We start from the raw sequence: 23659 nt of genomic DNA on the forward strand, positions 1-23659 counted from the left end.
TTTTTTTTAAATTTTTTTTTTTAATGTTCATTTATTTTTGAGACAGAGGGAGACAGAACATGAGTTGGGGAGGGGCATAGAGAGAGGGAGACACAGAATCTGAAACAGGCTCCGGGCTCTGAGCTGTCAGCACAGAGCCCAATGTGGGGCTCGAACCCACGAACCGTGAGATCATGACCTGAGCCGAAGTCAGATGCTTAACCGACTGAGCCACCCAGGCGCCCCTGTCCCTTTTTCTTCAAGTAAGTAACATAGGAGAGCACTTGGGTGACTCAGTTGGTTGAGCATCTGACTTTTTTCTTTAGAGAGAAAGAGAGGGAAAGAGAGAGAATTCCCAAGCAAGATCCACACTCAGCACAGAGCCCAACTTGGGGCTCGATCTCAGGACCCTGGGATCATGACCTGAGTCAAAATCAAGAGTTGGAGCCTGCCTAAGATTCTCTTTCTCTCCTTCTCCCCCTCTCTAAAATACTTAAATCAAAGTAAATAAAATAAGGCGAAAAAGAGAAAAAGAAAATGATCCGGTGAGCAACTTTCATGTACGGATAGCAAAATCTTTGGAAACCGAATTCCACTAATTCTTACTTCTCTTGGCCATCAAAGAAAAGTATATATATAAGAACAAAAAATAAGTGCCCCAGTAATATAAATAAATAAATAAATAAATAAATAAATAAATAAATAAAGAGGGGTGCCTGGGTGACTCAGCCGGTTAAGCATCTGGCTTTTTTTTTTTTAATGTTTATTTATTTTTGAGAGAGAGAGAGTGAGAGAGCGTGCAAGTGGGGGAGGGGCAGAGAGGGAGGGAGACACAAATCTGAAGCAGGCTCCAGGCTTCTGAGCTGTCAGCACAGAGTCTGACATGGGGCTCAAACCCACGAACCGTGATATCATGACCTGAGTGGAAGTCAGATGCCACCGACTGAGCCATCCAGGTGCCCGTGATGCTTGATTTTGGCTCAGGTCATGATCTCACAGTTTGTGAGTTCGAGCCCCAAGTTGGGCTCTGTGCTCACAGCACAGAGCCTACTTGGGGTTCTCTCTCTCCCTGCCCCTCCCCCACTCCCTCTCTCTCAAACAAATAAGCTTAAAAAATAAAAATAAAGGACACAAAAGAAGTAACATAGCGACTCTTTGTGTAAATCCAACAAAATCTGAAAAAATACCTCCCAGTTCCTTGCTATATTCATTAAACATCAGACTCCCCATTGGGTAGCAGGGAACAGACTCCATATAAAAGGAAAGGAATGGGGCTCGGTGGGTCAATAGGTTGGCAGGTTGGCACGTTGGCTAGTTGTGATACATACTTTACTGAGAATGTAGGCTATGGCCCTTTGGAATGATTAGCTGTTAATGATTGTTCACAGCTCTTGAGCTGCTCTACATCACAATCCTTTGGTGCCGTAGACTCAAAACTTTCATGAAGCATTAAGAGGAATCTTGGCTCTTCCCCCCCCCCCCCAAGAAAGACCTAAATAAACATGGTGCTGCCTGGATTGAAGTGGGCACATTGGTCCCCCGGAACACTTCTGCCAAACTGTAGGAACGCGGTTTGAAATCTCTGTTTGGCGATGTCATTTCTCTAAGTAGAATAACCAGAATAGTAAGTTAGAACTGACCATTTGGAATACAGAGAGAACATCATGTTCCAACACGCCGTTGGAAGTTTTTCTCCTCGCCGCCGAAGCAAAGAACGTGATAATTCTGCCAAGAAGTGACTTTCATTTGGACACTTGGTTTCCCCTCCTGTGCCCTATATCATAGGCCCGTCTATACCATAAATCTGGTTATTTTAGTTACAAGAGTGAAAGGGCCAAAGGGCAATGTAGTGAAAAGTACACAGGTCCAGAGGCTGGGGCCTTAGATAAGCTAGCTCTGGCCCATTCATTCATCACATATTTATGGAGTCCCGATCTTGGGCCCAAGACTGGCCTAGATGCCGGGGACATAATATGAACGTGGACTTACTGTAGGCCTTTCACAATCTGGGCCGAGAAGAGCACTACAGGAGTGAACAAACAGGGTGGTGCGTGGGGGCTACCCCCAGCATGTGCTGTGTAGGGTTCCATGTGAGGAGCACAGGGAAAGCACGGGAAGTTTTCCAGGGGAAATGGCGTGTAAGCCAAAGTCTAAACGTTGAGCAGGAGTCAGCCAGCAGAGGCTGGGGCCCCGGGGAGGCTGGGGTCGTGAAGCCGCATGTGCAAAGTCTAAGATGGGGTAGAACCAAGTAGAAAGAGGGGGGGTAGGGTGTATTGGAGAATAAGCAGGGGTAGATGGAGCTGGAGGGCCTGGAGACCATCTTCGGGAGCTCCCACTTTCTCCCAAGAGGTAGGGAAACTATTACTGGGTCCTGCGTAGGGAACAGACAAGGTCTGATTTATTCCTCCCTGACAAACTTCGTGACCTGGACTCATGTACTTCCCTCGTGTCTTCACTGCTGCCTGGCCGATCCTTTAAGTCGTTTCCAGCTCTGACCGTGCAGGTCTTTCTGCGCAGTGAGGGCCCGCAGCCCACAGCCCCTTTACTGGGGCTGCCTGTTAACTGGACGTTCCCTGCGGCCCGTGCCCGCTCCCGGGGACCCCTGGCCGGTGCGACCTCCGGAAATGAGAGGCCAAGGCGACCCTGCTCAAAAAACAGAGCCAGACTGGCAGAGGGTGGGCCGCGGGAGGGGCCCTGGGGGGCTGGTGGGAGAGCGGGAGGCCGGCGGGGGAGGCCTGTGAGCCCCGAGGTCAGCCGGCGCGGAAATTCTAACCCCTGGGCCACGACCGAAGCTCACTCCTCTTATCGCGTCTCGGGGGCCTCGGAGGAAGGCTGGTCGGCCCCGACGGATGAAATCCGCCTATTGTTCCCTCCCGGGACCCAGAACCGCTGCTCCGGCTGGAGGTCCTCGGCAGCCCGCTCCGCCCCGGCGGCCGGAAGCGCGGGCCGGGCACTGGGCCACAGCGACCGCCGGTCTGCGCAGGCGCAGGCGAGTCGGCCCGGGAAGACGGGCGCGGTCGGGGGTTCTGCGGCCCGCGGCTGCCCTCTCGTGGAAGTTGGGCGCCATGGCGTGGCCGGCGCTGGCCGGCCGCGGACCCGCGAACCCAGCTCTGGGAACTGCGCCAGGCGCTGTGTTTTTCCAGGTCCGCGCAAGGGCCAGGGGAACCCTGCGTGTTTGTTTGGTGGGAATGGCTTACTGGAAAACTAGACGGAAGGTACCCTGCAAATCGGCATGCACTGTATTGTTTGGGAGTCAACAGCCTGTAAAGTAAATGTCAGGTGATAGCAGTGCTGGGAACCACCGCCCGCTCCCTGACCTTGAGCAAGGCGCTGCTGGCAAAACAACTCTGCTGCGCAGGGTAGAAGGAGGGGATGGCAGGGGAGTGGAGACTTAGAAAAAAGAGCCAGCTGGGCCCAGCCCACAAATTCCACTCCTGGACCTTTAAAGGGTGGGGGTGGACACCACTCCCCCCCCACCCCCCCACCCCCGCTCTGCCCACCCCACAAAGACATAGTATGTATGGACTAGTCACACTTCCAGGGAGGCAAGCTTTCTGCAAGGTGGGGGTGAGGGTAGAGGGGTCGCCAGAGGCACAACGATGTCTTAAGGGCAACCCCAACAAGGAAGGGTAAAGTTGAGAAGGGTGAAGCCCCAGAGTGGAACGAGAATTACTTGCCCCAGTCTGCTCAGGGAGCCACACTGCTTACAGTTCCCTTGAAATTCACCCTCACTAGCCGCGTGTGCTGAGTCCTCCCCTAATTCCTGATTCTGAGTTGTCCTTCGTCAGCTTGCGTCCCACCCTGTTCTTGTCTCAGGCAGTTACTTTGGAATGTGTTTTCCCTCATCAGGGATAGAAAGATTTGTCCTGAAAATCGTCACTCGCCTCTGCCTCTGTTCACTTCCACCTGCGTTTCTCGGGCTGTCTGCCAGGGAAGAGCTTCCTTAGGGCTTTTCCTCTTTATGGGCTCTCCCAGCTCTCGACTCCGTCCCCACTGATGGACGTGATCCACTGCGGGCAGTTTTGGTGGGAGGGGAGCAACTCGGGGAATGGAGATAGGAACCCTCAAAGGCTGGGCCACTGTTGCAGAAGTCAGGCATTCCATTAGAGGGTGTTTCTTTCCCCCCACCCTGGCTGCACATACCGGCGTCTACTGTGGTTAGCAGGGCACTCTGTGATGGAGGGGTCTGTAAGGATTTCCTACGGAGGGAGATGCCAGTGACAGAACAAAGGCTCAGGGTGTAGACTCTGGGTGGTGACACTGATGTTCAAGAAACGTCGAGATTGGGTGACCTCATGGGAGATCTAAGTCTCCGCCACACAGAGGGGCAAATTAAGACCCAGAGAGGGGAAGTGACTGTCCCAGATCCCCCAGCAGATGCCTCACTGTGTGTTTGGGTGCTATGGGGGACACAGGCATATAAGAGGAGGACCTGCCTTCAAAGCTTGCTGCTCAACCGGGCAGGTAAGACGTGCCTCTTAGCATCATCTCTGTATGTACGTCCGTGATTTTCATGCACATCGTCTTCCTCTCCAACCTCTTCCAAAAAAGAGGCTTGTAGAAAACGCCGATTCTGAATTGGTGCAAATCCCTTCTGCAAAAGGCATCCCAAATCCAGTTGCTGCTACTGTCCTATTGATGGACCTCATCCGGTGGCCTTGGAGAGGCAGTGGGCAGCCCGACCACAGCCTGTAACAAGGAAAGAAAACCCAGCATCCACCCTGCAGTGAAAAATAGAAGAAAAAGCCGCAGGTGCCTACAGGATCAAAGCACCGAAGCAATAGTGTCTCTGGGTTAAACAGCTCATCGGAGCCGGCTAGGGCAGGCGGTGGGTGCCATGGACTTTCCGGAAGGGAGGACTGGGCTATGGAGGAATCTGCAGGTGGAAGGAGGACTTCTGAGCCTTATAAGACACTCTCCTGTGGCCCTCTTGGGTGGGGAGGGGAGTCTTTCCTCTATCCTCCTTCTCCACCACCCTCACCCCCGAAGCCCGAGAGACGGAGTGGGTGGGGCAGGTGAGGAGGAAAGAACGCTGTGCAGGAAAGATCCGGTAGGAGACACTGGATCCCTGTGCTTCGGCAACGCTGAATTACTTTGTAGGTCTCAGTCTTTCTTTCCGTAAAATGAGGAGGTTGATACGTGGCCTTGAACTGTCTTCCCCCTTTCTTAAACTGCATTTCTTTGAAAGGAGGCAGAGAGACTCTGTGGCTTGGACGCCCTGTCCAGTGACTTCTAGGCCATGCCAAGTGACTGCTGTAACGGTCCCGGAACCATCTTCAAACTCAGTCAGTGAACCCCAGAGGCAGCAGCAGGACGGCAGGCCGGAGAACGATATTGTTTGTCCCCTTACCCCACCTGCCCCCACTTGCTGGTAGAGAAACTGGCCTCAGCCTTACAGTAACATTTTTGGGATGGATTATTATTGGGATCTTTACCTAATTTTTACCGGGTTTTGAGATGATGATGTTCATGTTTGGGTCTTTAATTTTTTTTTTAACGTTTATTTATTTTTGAGACAGAGACAGAGCATGAACGGGGGAAGGTCAGAGAGAGGGAGACACGGAATCTGAAACAGGTTCCAGGCTCTGAGCTGTCAGCACAGAGCCCGACGCGGGGCTCGAACTCACGGACCGTGAGATCATGACCTGAGCCAAGTCGGCCGCTTAACCGACTGAGCCACCCAGGTGCCCCTATGTTTGGGTCTTTAAATACATATGCAGCTCTGGTAGAAGCCTCTGGTGCCATGAAGTGCTCTGGGGAGTTTTGCAGGTAGGTATCTCGGTCAAGAAGGCCCCCAGGGTCCATCACGCGCTCTGAGAACCACACCTTGACTGCTCCTTGTGAAAGCGTGTGAGTGAGCGTGTGCATGTGAGCGTGTGTGCCCTGAGTCAGCCTGGGTCCCGGGCCTTTTGTCTCTTCTCCTGAATGAGCCAGGGGCGGACGTAAGTGTATAATTAGAGGAAGGAATGTGTCAGTCAGGAAATAACCGTTTTATTAGTGAGAAGCCGTTGAAAACCCATCGTGTTGCGGGTGAGCGCAGGGGCCCGGAGGCAGGTGAGGAATCTCAGAACGGGCTGGGGAGAAAACCAGCCCATTGTTAAAGACGGAAACTCCCATGTTTGATATAAACCTGAGACTCCTGCACAGAACCCAGTGCCTGGGGCCACCCGGAAAGAGCATACGGGTGTGCACAGCACGCGTACAGCTCCACACGGGCACTGCACGGACGTGTGAAGGCACGCCTGCACGCACGTGTACGCCAACCATCCTCACGGATACATTCAGTGTGTAGGGCAGAGCCCCGGTGTTACGGGTTGGACTGTGTCCCCTGCAAAGATATGCTCAAGTCCCAACCGCTGGTGCCGGTGAATGGGACCTTATTTGGAAGTAGGGTCTGTTCCGTGCAGTGTAAACAGGCTGAGATGAGGTTAGACTGGAGTTGGGGGGGTGGGGATCCGATGTGGTTGCTGTGCTTATATGAAGAGGGAAATATGGGCACAGACAGAGGCACAGAGGGAAGACGGCCGTGCGGGGAATGGAGGCAGAGATTGGAGGGACACCATCAGTCATAAAACGCCTGGGGCTCCCAGAAGCTGGAAGAGGCAAGGAAGGATCCTGCCTGAGAGACATTGGCCTTCGCCGGCTCTTCTGCTCCCTCCCGCAGCCCAGGCCTCCTGCCTGCTGAGCTCGCTCTCCTGCTCTCCCGGTGGCCTCAGCCCACCATCAGCTGTCACATCAGCAGCCACGGCTTCAGCCCACCATCAGCTGTCACATCAGCAGCCACCGTTTACTGTGCGCTGTCCCCAGGCTCTGTTCTAAATGCTTGAGGCCACTCTGAATCTTTACAACAACTCTGACGTAAAGGCTCCCTGTCCTTGGTTAGACCTGCAGCGTGCTGTTTGATGATGGAACAGCAGGATGGGGGCAGCGTGGGCTCAGGGCTTTCCTCCTCCTCCCCTCGCTTGTTCTGATCGAGAAATAGTTTATTCATCGAGGAATATACCGTACCGTGTATACGCGCACATGTGATGTGTGCAGTTTGATTTGTAGTGACAAATAAATCCAGTCACGGAACCACTGCTGCCATTAAGCAATGACCCTTTCCATCACGGCGGAAAGTTCCCTTGTTCCCCTTCCTCGTCAGGCTTCCATCTCCACCCCTGGAAATCCTGGACCCCATTTCTGGCGCCGCAGAGTCATGTCGCTTGTTCTCGAACTTCATATGCATAGACATACATAAAATGTCCTTTCTGGTGTATCTGGTTCCTTTTACTCAGCCTATCACTTCTGAGATTGATGCGGGTAGCAATACAGGCCCCCATAGTTCACTCTTTTCTTCACTGCTAAGTAGTATTCTATTGTATGGATGTACCACAATTTGTTTATCCATTCACCTGTTGATAGACAGTTAGGTTGTTTCCAGTCGTGGGCTATTGCAAATAAAATTGCTGTGAACATTTGTATACGAATCTTTGTGTGGACACTTGTTTTCTTTTCTTTTTTTTTTTTTCAACGTTTTTTTTTTTTTAATTTATTTTTGGGACAGAGAGAGACAGAGCATGAACGGGGGAGGGGCAGAGAGAGAGGGAGACACAGAATCGGAAACAGGCTCCAGGCTCCGAGCCATCAGCCCAGAGCCTGACGCGGGGCTCGAACTCACGGACCGCGAGATCGTGACCTGGCTGAAGTCGGACGCTTCACCGACTGCGCCACCCAGGTACCCCTGGACACGTGTTTTCAATTCTCTTTGGTAAATACGTGATAACTGAAGAGCTGGTGTGTGTCTAACTTTTTAAGAAACTGCGGAACTCATTTCTAAAGTGGTTGTACAATTTTGCATTCCCGCCAGCAGCGTATGAAAGTTCTAGTTCCTCCACAGCCTTGCCAGTTCTTGGTATCGTCTACTCTTAACGTCTGAGTTGCGCTATTGAGTACAAAGTGGTATCTCATTGTGGTTTTAATTTAACTACAGGTGTTGGCCACCTTTTAGCGTGCTTGTTGGACATTTCTCTACCTTCTTTTGGGAGCGCCGTCTTTTGCCAATTTTAAAACTGAGTTGTTTGTTTTCTTATTATTGAGTTACAAACATTCTTCGTATATTCCGGAGGTGAGTCTTGTGTCGGATGTATAAACTGTGAATATTTTCTCCCACTCTGTGGCTGGCCTTTTCCTTTCTTTTTAAGACAGTTATTTTGAATTCTTTGTCAGGCAGCTCGTAGATGTCCATTTCTTTAGGGTCAATTACTACGGCTTTACTTTGTTCCTTTGATGGTGTCATGCTTCCCTGATCCTTCGTGATGCTTGCAGCCTTGCTTTGGTGTCTGCACATTTGAAAATGCAGGCACCTCCTCCAGTTTCTACAGATTGCCTTCACTGGTCAGCTCAGCCAGAGACTCTGGGAGGACGGCAGGTGGTGAAGTGTGGCTACTCGGAAGGTCCTGGTGGCAAGGCAGGACACTCACTGGAGGAAGTGAGCACCACATTTATGTCCTCCGATCATAGTTGTAAGTTCCTGTAGCGCTCCCTTAATAGAAGATGAGTAAATGCCAGTGGAAAGCCAGCAAGCGGCAGAGAGTGGCTCCAGTCCCTGAACCTCTCTATCCGGGTAACCAACTGTGGCAACACATCTATGCTTGGAAAGACAAAGGGACAGAGGTGACCAGAGAGAGCAGGCAATAAGGATTCCAGTCCTGCCACCTCTCTCGCCCTGCATGGGATCCGTGACCACCCCCTCGTACCCCAGAACACAAGGATGGGCACACACTGTGTGGCTTCTTTGCCCCCCACCCACTCCCACCCCAAGCACAAGTGGCAAATAAGATTACAGAGCCGTGGAAGGTAGCATTTGGAAATTTAAAAGATAAGCGTGCACGGGGTAATTGAATAGCATTCTGCTGAAAAACGAGCTCTCAGAGCTCATAATCAAGCCTATGCTTTACCAGAGGGGCTCTCCCCTGCCCCCCGTTGCAAACCCAGCAGGGTTAACCCTTTGGGAGGGCTCTGCCAGGGGAAGGCAGGTTTGGTCTTTATTTGAGGACTCACTGAACTGAGATGGGACTAGCCACCCGCATGGCAGGTAGAAAGCTCCTTGTCCCTGGCAGTGTTCAGGCAGGGGATGGCAGGGTGGGGGGTGGGGTGGGGTGGTGAAGGCTCAGGCTGTTAAGGGGCTTATCAGCACTGAGATTCTGATTCTCCCATTCTGATTTTTCAGACTCAACCATCCGGTATCTATCCAGAGCATACTATATGGTCAGCAGCAGGCTCGGGTCTGTGGGATAAAAATGCGATAGACAGTAGTTTATACAGTGCTCAGTCTGCCCCAAGCACTGGTCTAAGTGCCTTCCATGCAGGAACTGATCTGATCCTAGTAGCAGCCATGGGAGGTAAGTGCCAGTGGTGTCTCCATTTTACAAGCAAAAAAAACACTGAGGCACAGAGAGTTGAAGTCATTTGCCCAAGCTCGCTTAGCTAGTAAGGAGACCCCGGGATTCAGACTCAGGTGACAGGAGAAAGTATATGATGTACACCCTGATAACGCCATCCCGGCTCACTTGAATTCGCCATCTTGTTGGGGAGAGCAGAGACTCTGAATGTTGGAAGATGGGGGAAGGGAGATAATGGATGAGACCAGGGGTTGAAGGGTGCCCAGGCCCTTTTTGTCAACCTCCCCCCACCCTAGAGGGGGCTGGGGAAAGATGCTGTTGTCCCCTGGAACCATCACTCACAGATGTGCTGGCAACCCCCACCCCTCCAAACCCACCTTCCTCTCCCCCTTTTTTCTCTTTCTCTGGTTATCGTAATTATTTGGGAATTTACAGAATAATCCGTCACCAAGTCCTCCAGAACAAATTGAATGTCAGGTTTATAAAACAACCTAATAAAGCAGATGGCATTACCCACTGGTAAATCTCTTCCCCATTTCCTGCCCCACCCCCTACCCACTTCAGTGTCTCGGAAAGCTGACAGATTATCCATTTACAGGCAGATTAATCCTGAACAGTATAAACATGGGGAGAAAATTACACTTTCTTGTCTCCATAATTGATAAGAAGGACACATTAATCTATAAAGCCCAGAGGAAAGGCCCATCTGTCTGCCCGGGCAGACGTGGGGGTGTCTGGGAAGGAAGGAGTCCCGTTCATCTCTCTGTCTGTCTGACTTTTTATCAGAAAGCACTTTCCCGGGGGCGGCCCTCCCTCTCCCCGGCCCTGACAGCTGGGCACCTGCAACCGTAGACTCCTTCTATCCCCGTGCATGAGGCAGGCAGGGTTCAAGGTCCAACAGCCCAGGAATCCAGGCCAGGGAGACAGGCTCTGCCATCAGCTTTCTTTTTCTTTCTAGAAGCTCCGACAGAGGCTCTACTAGCCTCTCTCTGTGGTGATGCCATAAGTTTGCCTCAGGTGTCCACTCTCCGGCCCTTGAGGGGATTCCAAGAGGCATCTGTTCAATGAGATTTTGATTCAGTTCCCTCGCTATTCCCTACTATTATTTCAAAACTTTTTGCAAATTTACACACTTCCCTCCCTCCCCGCCTTCCTCCTCTTCCGGCACCTTCCCTAGTAGAGGCAGCTGTGAGGCATTAATTGTCTCCTTGAGGCCTGTCAGAGCTGTCAGGAAATGTCACACCGGCCAAATCCTCTCTGCAGAGGGATGTGGGTGGCGAGAGGGTTTCTGAGGAGACTCTGCTCCAGAAACAACCATCCCCCTCCCCACTTAGAGACATACGGTGACTTGGACGACAAACACCCCCATCCTCACCCCTCCAGCCTCATCTGAGGAATTTGGGGCAGGCCGCTCTGCCCCTGTGCCTGTGATGTCTCGACGTGGGGATGGAAGGAGCACAGCAGGTGGGTGCATTTGTCTAGAGTGGGCGAGACAGTGCCGTGGACCGAACTGTCGTCACCAGGGCCGCTTCCCTCTGTTGGCGATTTATGCTCCCAGCAAGTGCTCCAGTCTTTGTCTTTGAACTCCAAGCTCTTTGCACAAATGACACATGCTGCTCCTGGGGGCGGTTCGAGGATGCCTGTAGCCAGAGTCTCCCAAACTGTGTCCCCGGGAGCACCAGTGGCTGCTCGGCTGTTCTCTGAGCTCCATAGTTGCATACATTTGAAGATGCTGGGTCAACCAAGTTAGTGTCATTTCCTCTGTTTTCCTTTTTTTTTTTTTTTTTTTTAAATTGCCCTTCTCTTCTCTACTCTGATTTTTCTCTGGTTCTCTCTGTTTTTTTCTTCTTGCCCTCTGTATTATAAAGCCTTAATTGTGGGTTTGATGCAAGCCCAGTGAAATTGTAAATACTAACTCATTTTTGTTTCATGCTTTCCTTTTTAAAATAAATCATTAAATTCTACATATATATATTTTTTAAATTGACAATTACAATTTTAAAGAAGAAAAAACTAAATGGCTCTGACCCTAAGATCCTGAAAGCTTAGAGGTAATATTATTCCATTTTCACTTACTAATTTTAATAAAAATCATTGCAACATGAATTGCAAAATAATGATATGTAAATTATCTGGAGAAACCAACAAAGCACTTAATTTTAGCCCCTTAAATATAGTAATTAATGCTGGATAAACTTCTAAGGTTTGGAGGGTTAGTTTTAATTGGTATAAGTTTGGGTGAGAAAATGATTTTTTTTTTACTTATTCTGTTTCTAAGAGTCAAACTGCTTCAACCAATTAACTTGTTACTATCTAAAAAGGCAGCTTTTTTAATAGGAAAAACTGAGTTTCTTTGTTCTGCCACTGTATTTTCATAAAGTGACAAACCAGAATTAGTCCCCACATGCTGTCCAAAGCACAGCGGTGTTTCCGTTTTTTTGTTTTCGTTTTGTTTTGTTTGCTTGTTTTAATTTGTGAAGCCCCTTGTTAGACCTCCTCAGAAGATACAGGGAAAGGGAGAGATGCTATTTGTACCCTTGAAAGGCAGGACAGAGTGAGAAACCATGTCCCTCCTGGAGATTTTGTTAAGAATTTCACAAAACAGGGACACTTGGATGGCTCAGGTGGTTAAACCTCTGGCCTCAGCTCAGGTCATGATCTCATGGTTCATGGGTTCGAGCCCCGTGTCGGGCTCCGTGCTGACAGCTAAGAGCCTGGCACCTGCTCCAGATTCTGTGTCTCTCTCTCTTTCTGACCCTTCCCTGCTCACGCTCTGCCTCTCTCTCTCTCAAAAATAAATAAACATTAAAAAAGAAGAGTTTCACAAAACAAAGCCAGATGGTTATTTAAAAAAAAAGAAAGAAAGAACATTTTAAAAAGGTAATGTGAAGTTGAAGAGTCCTGGAGAATGAGGAGCTGAGGTCTGTATGGTCACACGACACGGTGTTGCTCACTCCCACACCGCCTCTCCCACACTCTGCATGCCTGCTCACATCCATTCCCGGGCATCTCTTTCCCTTCATCAACTTGGTAGAACCGACTGCTTCTCTTCTGGCCCCTCACTGTATCTGCTTCAGGCTCCCATTAATATCTTACTGAATTTTTATTGTATTTCACGTTGATAGATTCAAGACTCAAGAAGCTTAATGAACCCCAAGCAGGATAAAATTAAAGAAAACCACACATAGACCCATCATAATCGAATTGGTGAAAATTAAGGTGAAGAAAAGCCTTTGAAAGCAGCTAGAGGAAAAACTACACTTTACACACAAAGGAACAAGAATTCTAATGCCAGGAAATTTTTCATTGGAACCCCGAAGGTCAGAAGACAGTGGAACATCATTTTTAAAGTGCTGAAAGAAAAGCACCATCAACCCAGAATTCTATAGCCAGCAAAAATATCCTCCAGGTATGAAGTCAAAATGAAGCTATTTTCACATGAAGGAAAACTAAGACAGTTTGTCACAAGAATACCTGTATTGTAAGAATTGTTAAAGGAAATTCATCATGTTGAAGGAGAATGATAACAAAACACAGCTGGGTCTTGAGGAATGAAGGAAGAAAACCAGAAAGGAACAGAAACAAATAACTGGGTAAGTATAAGAGACCATTTTTTTTTCCTTTTAAGTTTTTTAAAACACATGTCATCACCAAAAGCAAAGACTACATGATGATATGATACAAATGACAATGATAACATACAGATCAGTTGAGGGGAATAATAAGAGAGTCTATATGATTGCAAAACTTCTACATTTTACTCATATATGAAAGTATATATATTTGTAATCTCTAGAGAAAAAAGTACAAAATAATACAAAGAGATGTAGCCAACATGCCAATGGCAAATTAAAATAAAATGCTAGAGACGCCTGGGTGGCTCAGTTGGTTAAGCATCCAACTCTTGACTGTTGATTTCGGCTCATGTCATGATCTCATCACGGTGGTGAGATCAAGCCCCACATCAGGCTCTACACTGGACGTGGGACCTGCTTGAGATTCTCTCCCTCTCTCTGCTTTTTCCTCTCCCTCAATTGCACTCTCTCATGTTCTCTCTCTCTCTCTCTCTCTCTCTCTCTCTGTAAAAAAATAATACATACAGGGGCGCCTGGGGGGCTTAGTCAGTTGAGCATCTGACTTCGACTCAGGTCATGATCTTGCACTCACGGGTTCGAGCCCCGCATCTGTGCTGACAGCTCAGAGCCCGGAGCCTGCTTCGGATTCTGTGTCTCCCTCTCTCTCTCTGCCCCTCCCGTGCTCGCACTCTGTCTCTCTTTCTCTCTCAAAATAAATAGACCTAATAAAAAATTAAAAAAAAATAATACATACATGAATAAATAGGTAAGTAAACTGATAAACAAACTAAAATAGAATGCTAAAAATTATTTAAATAATCCCAAGGAAAACTAGAAAAGGAGGATAAAGTTACAAAAATAAAGGGGAAAACAGAAAACAGATGGTAAAATGGTAGAAGTAAAAGCCAGCAATATTAATAATTACATTAATTGCTAATGGTCTAAACCCTTCAATTAAAAGGCAGAAATGGATACAAAGGCAAGTCCCTACGCTACACTGCCTTCAGGTGACAAATTGTACCTATGAAGATACAGCTGGGTATAAAGTGAATAGATGTCATGCAAATAGTAAGCATAAGAAGGGTAGAATGGCCATGTTAAGACCAGATAAAATAGGCTTCAAGATAAAGAGTATCCCTAGAAATAAAGATGGACATTTCATAATGACAAAAAGGACAATTCATTAGGAAGGTATAATAATTACAAGCTTATATGAACATAATAACAGAGCCATTTCAATTTTAGGAATGAAAACTATAAACAGGAATGAGCTTTGATACACAACATGAATGAATCTCAAATCATATTTAAAAAAATTTTTTAATGTTTATTATTTTTGAGAGAGCAACAGAGTGCGAGCAGGGGAGGGGCAGAGAGGGAGGAAGACACAGAATCTGAAGCCGGCTCCGGGCCCTGAGCCGTCCGCACGGAGCCCGACTCGGGGCTCGAACTCACAGGCCGTGAGATCACGACCCAAACCGAAGTCAGATGCTTAACCGACTGAGCCACCCAGGCGTCCCTCAAATCATGTTTAATGAAAGAATCAAAGAAAAATACATATCCTATCCTCCTATTTCTACAAAATTTCAGAAAATGTACTCTATTGTATAATGACAGAAAAAAGATCAGTGGTTTCATGGAGATAGAGGTACAGAAGACATGGATGTTGAAGAGTACAAAGAAACTTTCAGGAATAATGGAAATGTTATCTTTTTGGTAGTGATGGTTTTGTTTGAATGTACACTTGTCAAAACGGAACAAATTGCATACTTTAAGTATATGCGGCTAGTGTACCTCAGTTATATTGCAATAAATTTGAGGAAAAATGAATGCTTAAAAAAAATCAGGTATTCAGGGGTGCCTGGGTGGCTCAGTCGGTTAAGTGTCCGACTTCCAGCTCAGGTCATGATCTCACAGTTCGTGAGTTCAAGCCCCACGTCGGGCTCTGTGCTGACAACACAGAGCCTGAAGCCCACTTCGAGTTCTGTGTCTCTCCCTCTCTCTCTGCCCCTCCCCTGCCCCTGCTCACTCTCTCTGTCTCAAAAATAAACATTAAAAAAAATCAGATATTCACACCTCTAATTCCAATCTACTACTACAGGAGGATTCTTCCTCTCCTTTTCCCCTTCCTTATGTGTCTCTCATTCTTGCACGGTGATTCTCTCCAACAGGTTTTCAACCGCCCTGGTTCTCAGGAACATCAATATATTTACTCATTTGCTCATTGTCATAATACGTACAAAATAGTTTTGGAATAGCCATGCCCATACCACCATCAAAACAATACTGTTGGATAAAGTTCAAAATTTCTTTGCCGCTCTTATTTTTAGAGAATGTCTCACTGAGAATGTACAGCCCAAATACCATGCCCAAAAGTTAATTGGGTTGAATTTTTTCCCTTCTGTATAGTTAGTTATCATATCAGTTTAAGATACACGTAGGTTCATTTGTTTCTGTTTACATTCAACTTCAGGGTCGTTCCTCCGTGTTCCATGATTTAATGTTATTTTGTGTGTAGTAAAATATTTACATGGGTCAAAAATCCAAACCATACGAACAGTACATTTGGAGAAGTTTCTGTCCTTCCCTCAGCACTTACTCCTTGCTTTGAATCCCTCCCTGCAGGTAACCAATTTCACCGAGTTATCCTTCTTATGTTTCTTTTACAAAAATGGGCATGTATTCTTATTACACTTTCCTTCTTACAAAAATATAGCACACTATCCAAGTCTTTTACATAAAAATATCCTGGGAATCACTTCACATCTACATCAACGTATAAAGATATTTTTCGGTTTTACAGCTGCGTGTTATGCCAAGGTATAGACATACAATGACATTCTACCAATCTGTTCTGCATGTACATACACAGATTGTCCCCAATAATCTGTTATTATAAATAATGTGGCAATGAATAACCTTGTGCACCTCTTGTTTCCTATTTTTTGGAGCTGGAGCTTCAGAGTGAATAAATGTAAATAGGATTAGTGGGTCAAGGTTAAATGCATATGTAGTTGTGTCAGATACTGTCAAATCCCTTTTGTGGGGTTGTACCATTTTGCATTCCTGCCAGTGGTAACTTTGAGTGCCTGTCTTCCCATATCCTTGTCAACAGAATGTTTTATGGAGCTTTTGAAATTTTCCTATCTTGGAGTTGCAGAATGGCGTCAATGTAGTTTTAATTCACGTTTTTCATATTCTAATGATCTTTTAATATATTTAAGGATCCTTCCCCATCTCCTCCTCACCCCCCAACCCCTTCCCTCTTTCTTTGGTTTAGCCTGGACTTTTTCTCCTTGATGTTTGTGAGTTGTTTACATAATAAGATATTAGCTCTGCATCTGTGCTATGCATTGCACATATTTTCCCAGTATGTAATGTGTTTTCAGCTTTGTTTATGGTGATTTGGGCCATGTAAAAGGTTTTTTTATGCATTTGAATTATCTTCCATTGATTTTGAATTTTGAGTCCTCGTGAGAAAGCCTTTGCCCAATCCAAAATTATAAGGCAATTCACCTGTTTTCCTCTAATACTTGTGCAGTTTCATTGATACATCAAATATGACTGATCCATTTTCAGAGTGTGGGGTATGATTCCAATTTTATCTTCTCCAAATGATTATCCAGTTGCCTCAACATCCTTTATTTAAAATTCCACCTTTTTCTAGCGATTGGAGATGCCACCTTTATCATATAATTAATTGCCTTTTGCACTCAGGCCCGTTTCTATATTATTTCTGCCATGTTATTTCGTATTCTCCATTTACTCTATGTTTGTTTTTTAAAAATTTTTCTTCTCTTATGGTTTCCATTACAGAGACACATTTTCTTATGCTTATTTAAAAGCTGTATCTTCTATTTTATTATTATGGTGGTTGTCTTCAATTTAAAATCTGCACTTATGTTTATGTGCCTGCTAATATCTAAAACCTTAGTTTTGAGGGTTATAAATATGTGTTTTCTTTTCTAATCTTCTGTTGATACTTGCTGTTTTAGACAAGCTTTACTAAGGAACTTGATCATTCTTCCATCAAATTTCTCTTGCAATACTTTCCTGGATTTATTTCTCTTTTTATTTGAGTGCGCTTTCAAGAGAGTTATCAAAATGGGATTTTGTGTGGCAAACCTCCTATGCCTGAAAATATCTTGGTGGCACTCGTGCACATAAATGACAATGTGGCTATATATAAAATCCTAGGTACAATGTTCTTTTAATACTTTGTAAAAAGTTCTCTGTGTGTTCCTATATCCAACGTACTGTTAAGAAATCTGATAAAATCTGAGTCTTTAACTTATTTTTAGATGACTTGTTTTTCTTTTTGGAAACCTAGACTTTTTTGTGTGTGTCTTTGATTTCTTAATTTCACCAAAATATGTCTAGGCGTGCGTGTTTCTTTATTATCCTATTGGGACTCTATAACTCTTTCCAGTCTGTGGTCTTTCATCTTTAAAAAATTTTTTTTTTTACATTTATTTATTTTTGAGAGACAGAGAGAGACAGAGCACAAGCAGGGGAGGGGCAGGGAGAGAGGGAGACACAGAATCCAAAGCAGCTTCCAGGCTCTAGGCTGTCAGCACAGAGCCCGACACGGGCCTCGAATCCACAAACTGCGAGATCATGACCTGAGCCCAAGTTGGACGCTCAACCGACTGAGCCACCCAGGTGCCCCTCATCTTTTACTCTTATTTCTTCAAATATCTCCTCCCCTCTTTTTTCCCCTACTTTCTTGAAATTCCGTTATCTGGATGTCAGTACTTCTGTGTGCTTACAACTTGTCTTAGAGTACTTTAAAATTTTCTATCCTCGTATCTTCTTTGCTGCCTTCCAGGAGGATTCCCCAATGGGATCTTCCAACTTACACATTCTGTCTTGTGGATTATCCATCTAGCTATTTATCTCTTCTACTTATTTCAATTATGATTTACACACAATATTTCTATTAGTTTATTTTTTATGGCTTCCAGCTGCTTTATATCTTTTAATAGTGTCTCTTTTGTTCAGAATATTTATTATGCTCATTTTAAGATCTTGGTCCATCTGTCCCAATTATCCTGCTTCACGGGACGCATGATGCTCAGTTTGTTGTTTTCTTAAAAAATTTTTTTTTAATTTTATGTATTTATGTATTTACTTATTTATCTGTTTGTTTTCAAGAGACAGAACAAATGGGGGAGGTGCAGAGAGAGAAAGAGGGAGACAGAAGATCTGAAGTAGGCTCTGTGCTGACAGCAGAGAGCCCGCTGTGGAGCTGGAACTCACGAACTGTGAGATCATGACCTGAGCTGAAGTCGGAGGCTTAACGAACTGAGCCACCCAGGCGCCCCTGTTATCTCTTTTTTTTTTAAGTGTTATTGTCCCTAAGGGTCAAATTACGTTGACCTGTAAACTTATGTTCTCTTGGGGATACAGTTATTCTGTTGTAATATGTAGGGGGAGGGTCTGAAATCCTAGTCTGTTCCCTTCTGGTGAATTTCAAAAAGAGGGGAGGGGATGAGCTCCAAGGCAGAGAGGCCTGGATGAGGGAGCACCCAAGGGCACCCGGAAGCACACTACTGGCCTCATTAACTCTTATTCCAGCAGAGTTTTAAGATTTCTCTGATAATTTTGGAATCCCAGAGGTCTGGATTGTGATGCTGCTTGTCCTAAGTAGACAATGGTCATCTCAAGGTAGCTCGTGTGTGTGTGTGTGTGTGTGTGTGTGTGTGTGTGTGTGTGATAGAGAGAGAGAGAGTGGGTGAGGGTGTGGGTGTGTGGGGGGGGAGGGCATACAGGACCAGAGCTGGAGAACCCACCTAGTCTCCCACTGGGGCTTCTCCCCCTCTGTTCCCTTTCACCCATCCACCTGTGCCTTTCACACACACAACTATTCCCAGTTTTCAGGAGCCTTCTGTCTCCCAGGGATTTCTCACAGTTTTATGTTTAGATCCTCAGATACATGACTTATTTTCTCTGCTCTCGTCTCTCCAACATTAATTTTGGGTGAGGAAGCTAGCAGCTTATGCTAGTTTGCCATCTTTTCAGGAACTGGTGACTCATTCTTTCTGGGTAAATGCCTTCTTTCTTGGAGATGCCTTCTCCTTCTCCCTGGTCCTCTTCATTGTGTTTGATAAGACCCGATGCTGCCGTGGGGAGAAGGATGTTCTAGACTCACGCAACATCATTCCCAATAGCCTGCTCTCTCCTGCGGGATGGCTGATCTGGGCTGGTGCCCGGCCTGATGACCCCCGAGGCCCCAACTAGTTGTTTGGGGCCTCATGCTGGAATTCACCATTAACATCTATGGTCCAGTTTTGTGACTCTGTGTGGGAAGCATCTGTAGGTAGCTTTTCCATCAGACCTCAAGGCTCCGCTGGTCCATTAGCCCACCAGGCAGCTCTGAGTTTGTTCACCGGGGCACAGGAAGGTCCTATGTCACCCCTGCAGGCCATGAGAAGACCTAGCAAGGACCCAAGGGTGGCTTCAGGCTCACTCATGTGGCAAGCATCCTCGACAAGGCTGTCCCTGCACTCTGCGTCAGTTGGCTGCCTGGGTACTGGGCTTCTCTTAGATTGAGATTTCTAGTCTCCCTGAACCTACTCCCTGAAGAGGGTCCTGCTGTTCTTCTATTATTCTTGATCTCCCCACATCTATCTAGATGTTTCCATAGTGTTGCCTCTAACCATAGCCTATAGAATTTTGTATAAACTTCCTTTATGACCTCTTTCCCTTTGCATCATAAGTATTTATGTTTCTGTCTCCACGGCAAGAGCACACGCTCCCCTAGGGCAGGTACTGTTAAATAGTTTTCCTTGAACTGCTTAGTGTCTGGCTTAGGGGTTGGCGTAAAATAAGCATTGGATAAATGTGTGTTGAGTCGAACTGAATAATACAAGTTAAAAAGAGATAAGTGCCTTAAACGAGGTGTTTGGGGGAGAAAGACATTATTTATGGTTGGGGAATATGAAAAGTTCTCTTAAGAAGGTGAGTCCGAGGGTTTTGACTGATGGAAAGAGAAGAACACTCGAGGTACAGAGAACATCAGGAGCAAAGGCATAAAGACGAAAAAGCACAGGATTCTTGTTCCTTTTCTTGAGTTTCTTTGCAAACCCCTTGTGCAGTGCCTTGGATATAAGTGGCATTAAGAATAATCCGCACTGAGTGAGATAAAAATCCCTGTCTCCTCTTTCCTTCCTAGGAAGGTGAGCCAGGAGCTGGGGATGCCCAGTGTTCATAGAAGACTTGAGATCAGAAGGAAAAAATGGGGCGCCTGGGTGGCTCAGTCAGTTAAGCGTCCGACTTCGGCTCAGGTCATGATCTTGCGGTCTGTGGGTTTGCTCCCCGCGTTGGGCTCTGTGCTGACAGGTCAGAGCCTGGAGCCTGCCTCGGATTCTGTGTCTCCCTCTCTCTCTGCCCCTCCCCTGCTCATGCTCTGTCTCTGTCTCTCAAAAATAAATAAACATTGAATTTTTTTTTAAAGATAAAAATTTTTAAAAAGAAAGAAAAGGACATTTCTTTGGTATGGACATGTCCTCCATTACCGCATTTCACACCTGGATCTCTCAGTCAAAGTCCCTGCAGGAACTCAATGGCACACCCAGACAATGTAATTGAGAAGAATTTCAGGAAGGAGCTATTTGCAAAGAGGTGAGCTGTTGAAGGAAATCAACAAGGAGTGGTCAGGCACCTCAGGGCCAAAGATGGCCCATCCCGGGGCCTGGAGGACAATGGGAGAAGGAGACGCCCCATGTGAGAGGCTGTTCGACAGGAGCTCTGCCTCCTCTAGGGACACTGCCCAGCTGTGGGTGTGCACACATGTGTGCCCCTGTAGGAGGGAGACAAGCCCTCCAGCCTCTTTCTCCTGCCGCCCTCTGGCATCCCCCACCAGTGCCTGCCATTGGCCAAACCCAACTGAAAGCCGCCAGGGGTTCAGCGCAGGGCGTGAAAGGTGGAGAGCGGGCTCGCAGATGGAAAAATCTAGCATGCACCGTCTCCCTTAATTTGCACAACGATCTGAGGAGGATGCCTGTAACCATTAACATCTGGGGCTGACGAAAATAAAGCCTGAGAAGTTGACTTTTCCAGGATCAAAGGCTACTTCGAGGAATAATTGGATCTTTATTGTCTATATGAGCACACATTGTCGTGTGTGTGTGTGTGTGTGTGAGAGAGAGAGAGAGAGAGAGAGAGAGAGAGAGTGCGCAGGGTAGATGGTGAGGACAAGGGACACACAGCAGGTTGGAGCCCTCCTCTGCCACCTTGAAATGGAATCCCTGGGGAGGCAGGGGGCGCATTATGGTCTAGGTCAGACATTATGGATCAGGATCTGGGAGCTGAGGCTTGGAAGCATGGAGAACACTAGGGCCCCAGGCCCAAGGAGAGATGATAGTGGTGGTGGGGAGTAGTGAGGCAGAGCGGGATTCTCTAACTTTCTGGTCTGAGGAGTCCTTCACTCTCTTAAAAAGCATCAAGGGCTCCAAGCAGCATTTGTTTATGCGGGTTGTATTTCTAAGGCAATCTTTTCCTGTACTGGAAACCAAAGCAGACATTTTAAAACACTTCTTTTCAATTTATTAAAAATTAACAGTAATACAGCTCTTACGTGTTAATATAAATAACATTGCCTTGTGAAAAATATTTTCCAAAATACAAAGAATTTGTAAGTAGCGTGCCATTGTTTTACATTTTTGCAGATCTCTCTAGTGTCTAAATGGATCCCATCTGCTTTTGCAATCAATCTGTTGGGATATGCTGTTTTGGATGAAATATGTGAAGGAAGTCCAGCTCCATCCAAATGTGTAGGTAGGAGTTTTTAATCGGTTTTATCAGAATGTGGCTATTCAGTTTTGATATTACACTAAAACTCAAAAAAGGACAGTTTCTTCTTTTACATTTTTAAAAGTTTATTTATTTCTATTGAGAGAGAGAGAGAGAGAGAGCAGGGGAGAGGCAGAGAGAGAGAGGGAGAGAGAGAGAGAGAGGGAGAATCCCAAGTAGGCTCCACGCTGCAGCACAGAGCCCAATGTGGGGGTGAACCTTGAGATCATGACCTGAGCAGAGATCAAGAGGCCAAGAGTCAGACACTTAACCATCTGAGCCACCCAGGTGCCCCAATAAAGGGCAGTTCCCTAAAGGTTATTTGCAATGCAGAGTTTTAAACCATATCAATGAACCCTTTGTACTCAATTGTATGTATTGTATGAAAATACATTGGTGATTTTTCTACTTCCAATGGCTCTTTTATCCATGTGTGATCTTGTAGAATCGTGCATTGGACATTTGGAAATTATTATTTCATTGAGTTATGTGGATCTTCCAAATGCTGACACATTTCATTATACAAGATTTAAAAAACCCCATCAGACTTGTTATTATCACCACTGACCTCATCAGGAAAGATTTCAAATTTGGGGAAGCCGTCCAGTTCGTGGTGACAAGGACACGTTTTTCCAAAATTCTAATTTTCACATGAAAGCCAAATTTTATCATCGCGCACAAATTTGTCAATTGGTTTAAGTGACAGGCTCATTTCGTTTTTTTGTTTAATTAAACCAACAACTTTGTTTTTTATTAAAAAAATTTTAATGTTTATTTATTTTTGAGAGAAACACAGGGTGTGAGCAGGGGAGGGGCAGAGAGAGAGAGAGGGAGACACAGAATCCGAAGCAGGCTCCAGGCTCCCAGCTGTCAGCACAGAGCCCGACACGGGGCTCAAACCCATGAACCGTGAGATCATGACCTGAGCTGAGGTCAGATGCTTAACTGACTGAGTCACCCAGGCGCCCCAACAACTTTTATTTTTAAGTTTTAATTTTAATTCCAGCAGTTTCAGGTGTACAATATAGTGATTCAGTAATTCCATACATCACCCGGTGCTCTTCACAACCAGTGTGCTCCTTAATCCCCATCACCCCTTTACCCCACTCCCCACCCACCTCCCCTCTGTTAATCATCAGCTTGTTCTCTGTAGTTAAGAGTCTGATTCTTGATTTCTCTCTCTCTCTTTTTCCCTTTGTCTATGTATTTTGTTTCCTAAATTCCACACACGCGTGAAATCATGTGGTACTTGTCTTTCTCTGACTTACTCTGCTTAGCATTATACTCTTTAGTTGTATTCATGTTGTTGTAAATGGCAAGAGCTCATTCTTTTTAATGGCTAAATAATATTCCATTGCGCGTATGCACACACACACACACACACACACACACACACATATACGCGCATATGTATTTATTCTTTCCCGCTTTGTTACAGGTTAATTGGCCATATAATTGTGGGTTGATTTCTGGGTTTTCTATTCTTTTCTGTTGAGCTACGTGTCTATTTTTGTGTCAGTACCATACTGTTTTGATCGCCGCAGCTTTGTCATATAACTTGAAGTCTGGAATTGTGATGCCTCCAGCTTTACTTTTCTTTTCCAAGATTGCTTTGGCTATTCAGGGTCTTTGCGGTTCCATACAAATTTTAGGATTGTTGGTTCCAGTTGCATGAACAATGCTGTTGGTATTTTGATAGGGATTGCATTAAATGTGCAGATTGCTTTGGGTAGTATAGACATTTTAACAATATTTGTTCTTCTAATCCACGAGCATGGAATATCTTTTCCATTTCTTTGTGTTGTCTTCAATTTCTTTCATGAGTCTTTTATGGTTTTCAGAGTACAGATCTTTCACCTCTTTCGTTAGGTTTATTCTTAGGTGTCGTATTGTTTTTGGTGCTATTGTAAACGGGATTGTTTTCTTCAT

The 23659-nt window shown here is 46.0% G+C and overlaps 1 long non-coding RNA gene across 1 annotated transcript; it reads left to right on the forward strand.

Moving 5' to 3' along the window:
* The first annotated feature begins 9195 nt into the window (after window positions 1–9195).
* Window positions 9196–21832, forward strand: LOC128313082 (uncharacterized). The gene is made up of 3 exons (XR_008293273.1): window positions 9196–9362; window positions 12488–12955; window positions 21607–21832. It is a non-coding gene; the product is annotated as an uncharacterized LOC128313082 (long non-coding RNA).
* Window positions 21833–23659: the final 1827 nt, after the last annotated feature.

The sequence above is a fragment of the Acinonyx jubatus genome, chromosome E4 (genome assembly GCF_027475565.1).
Source record: "Acinonyx jubatus isolate Ajub_Pintada_27869175 chromosome E4, VMU_Ajub_asm_v1.0, whole genome shotgun sequence".
In the NCBI taxonomy this organism is placed as follows: domain Eukaryota; kingdom Metazoa; phylum Chordata; class Mammalia; order Carnivora; family Felidae; genus Acinonyx; species Acinonyx jubatus.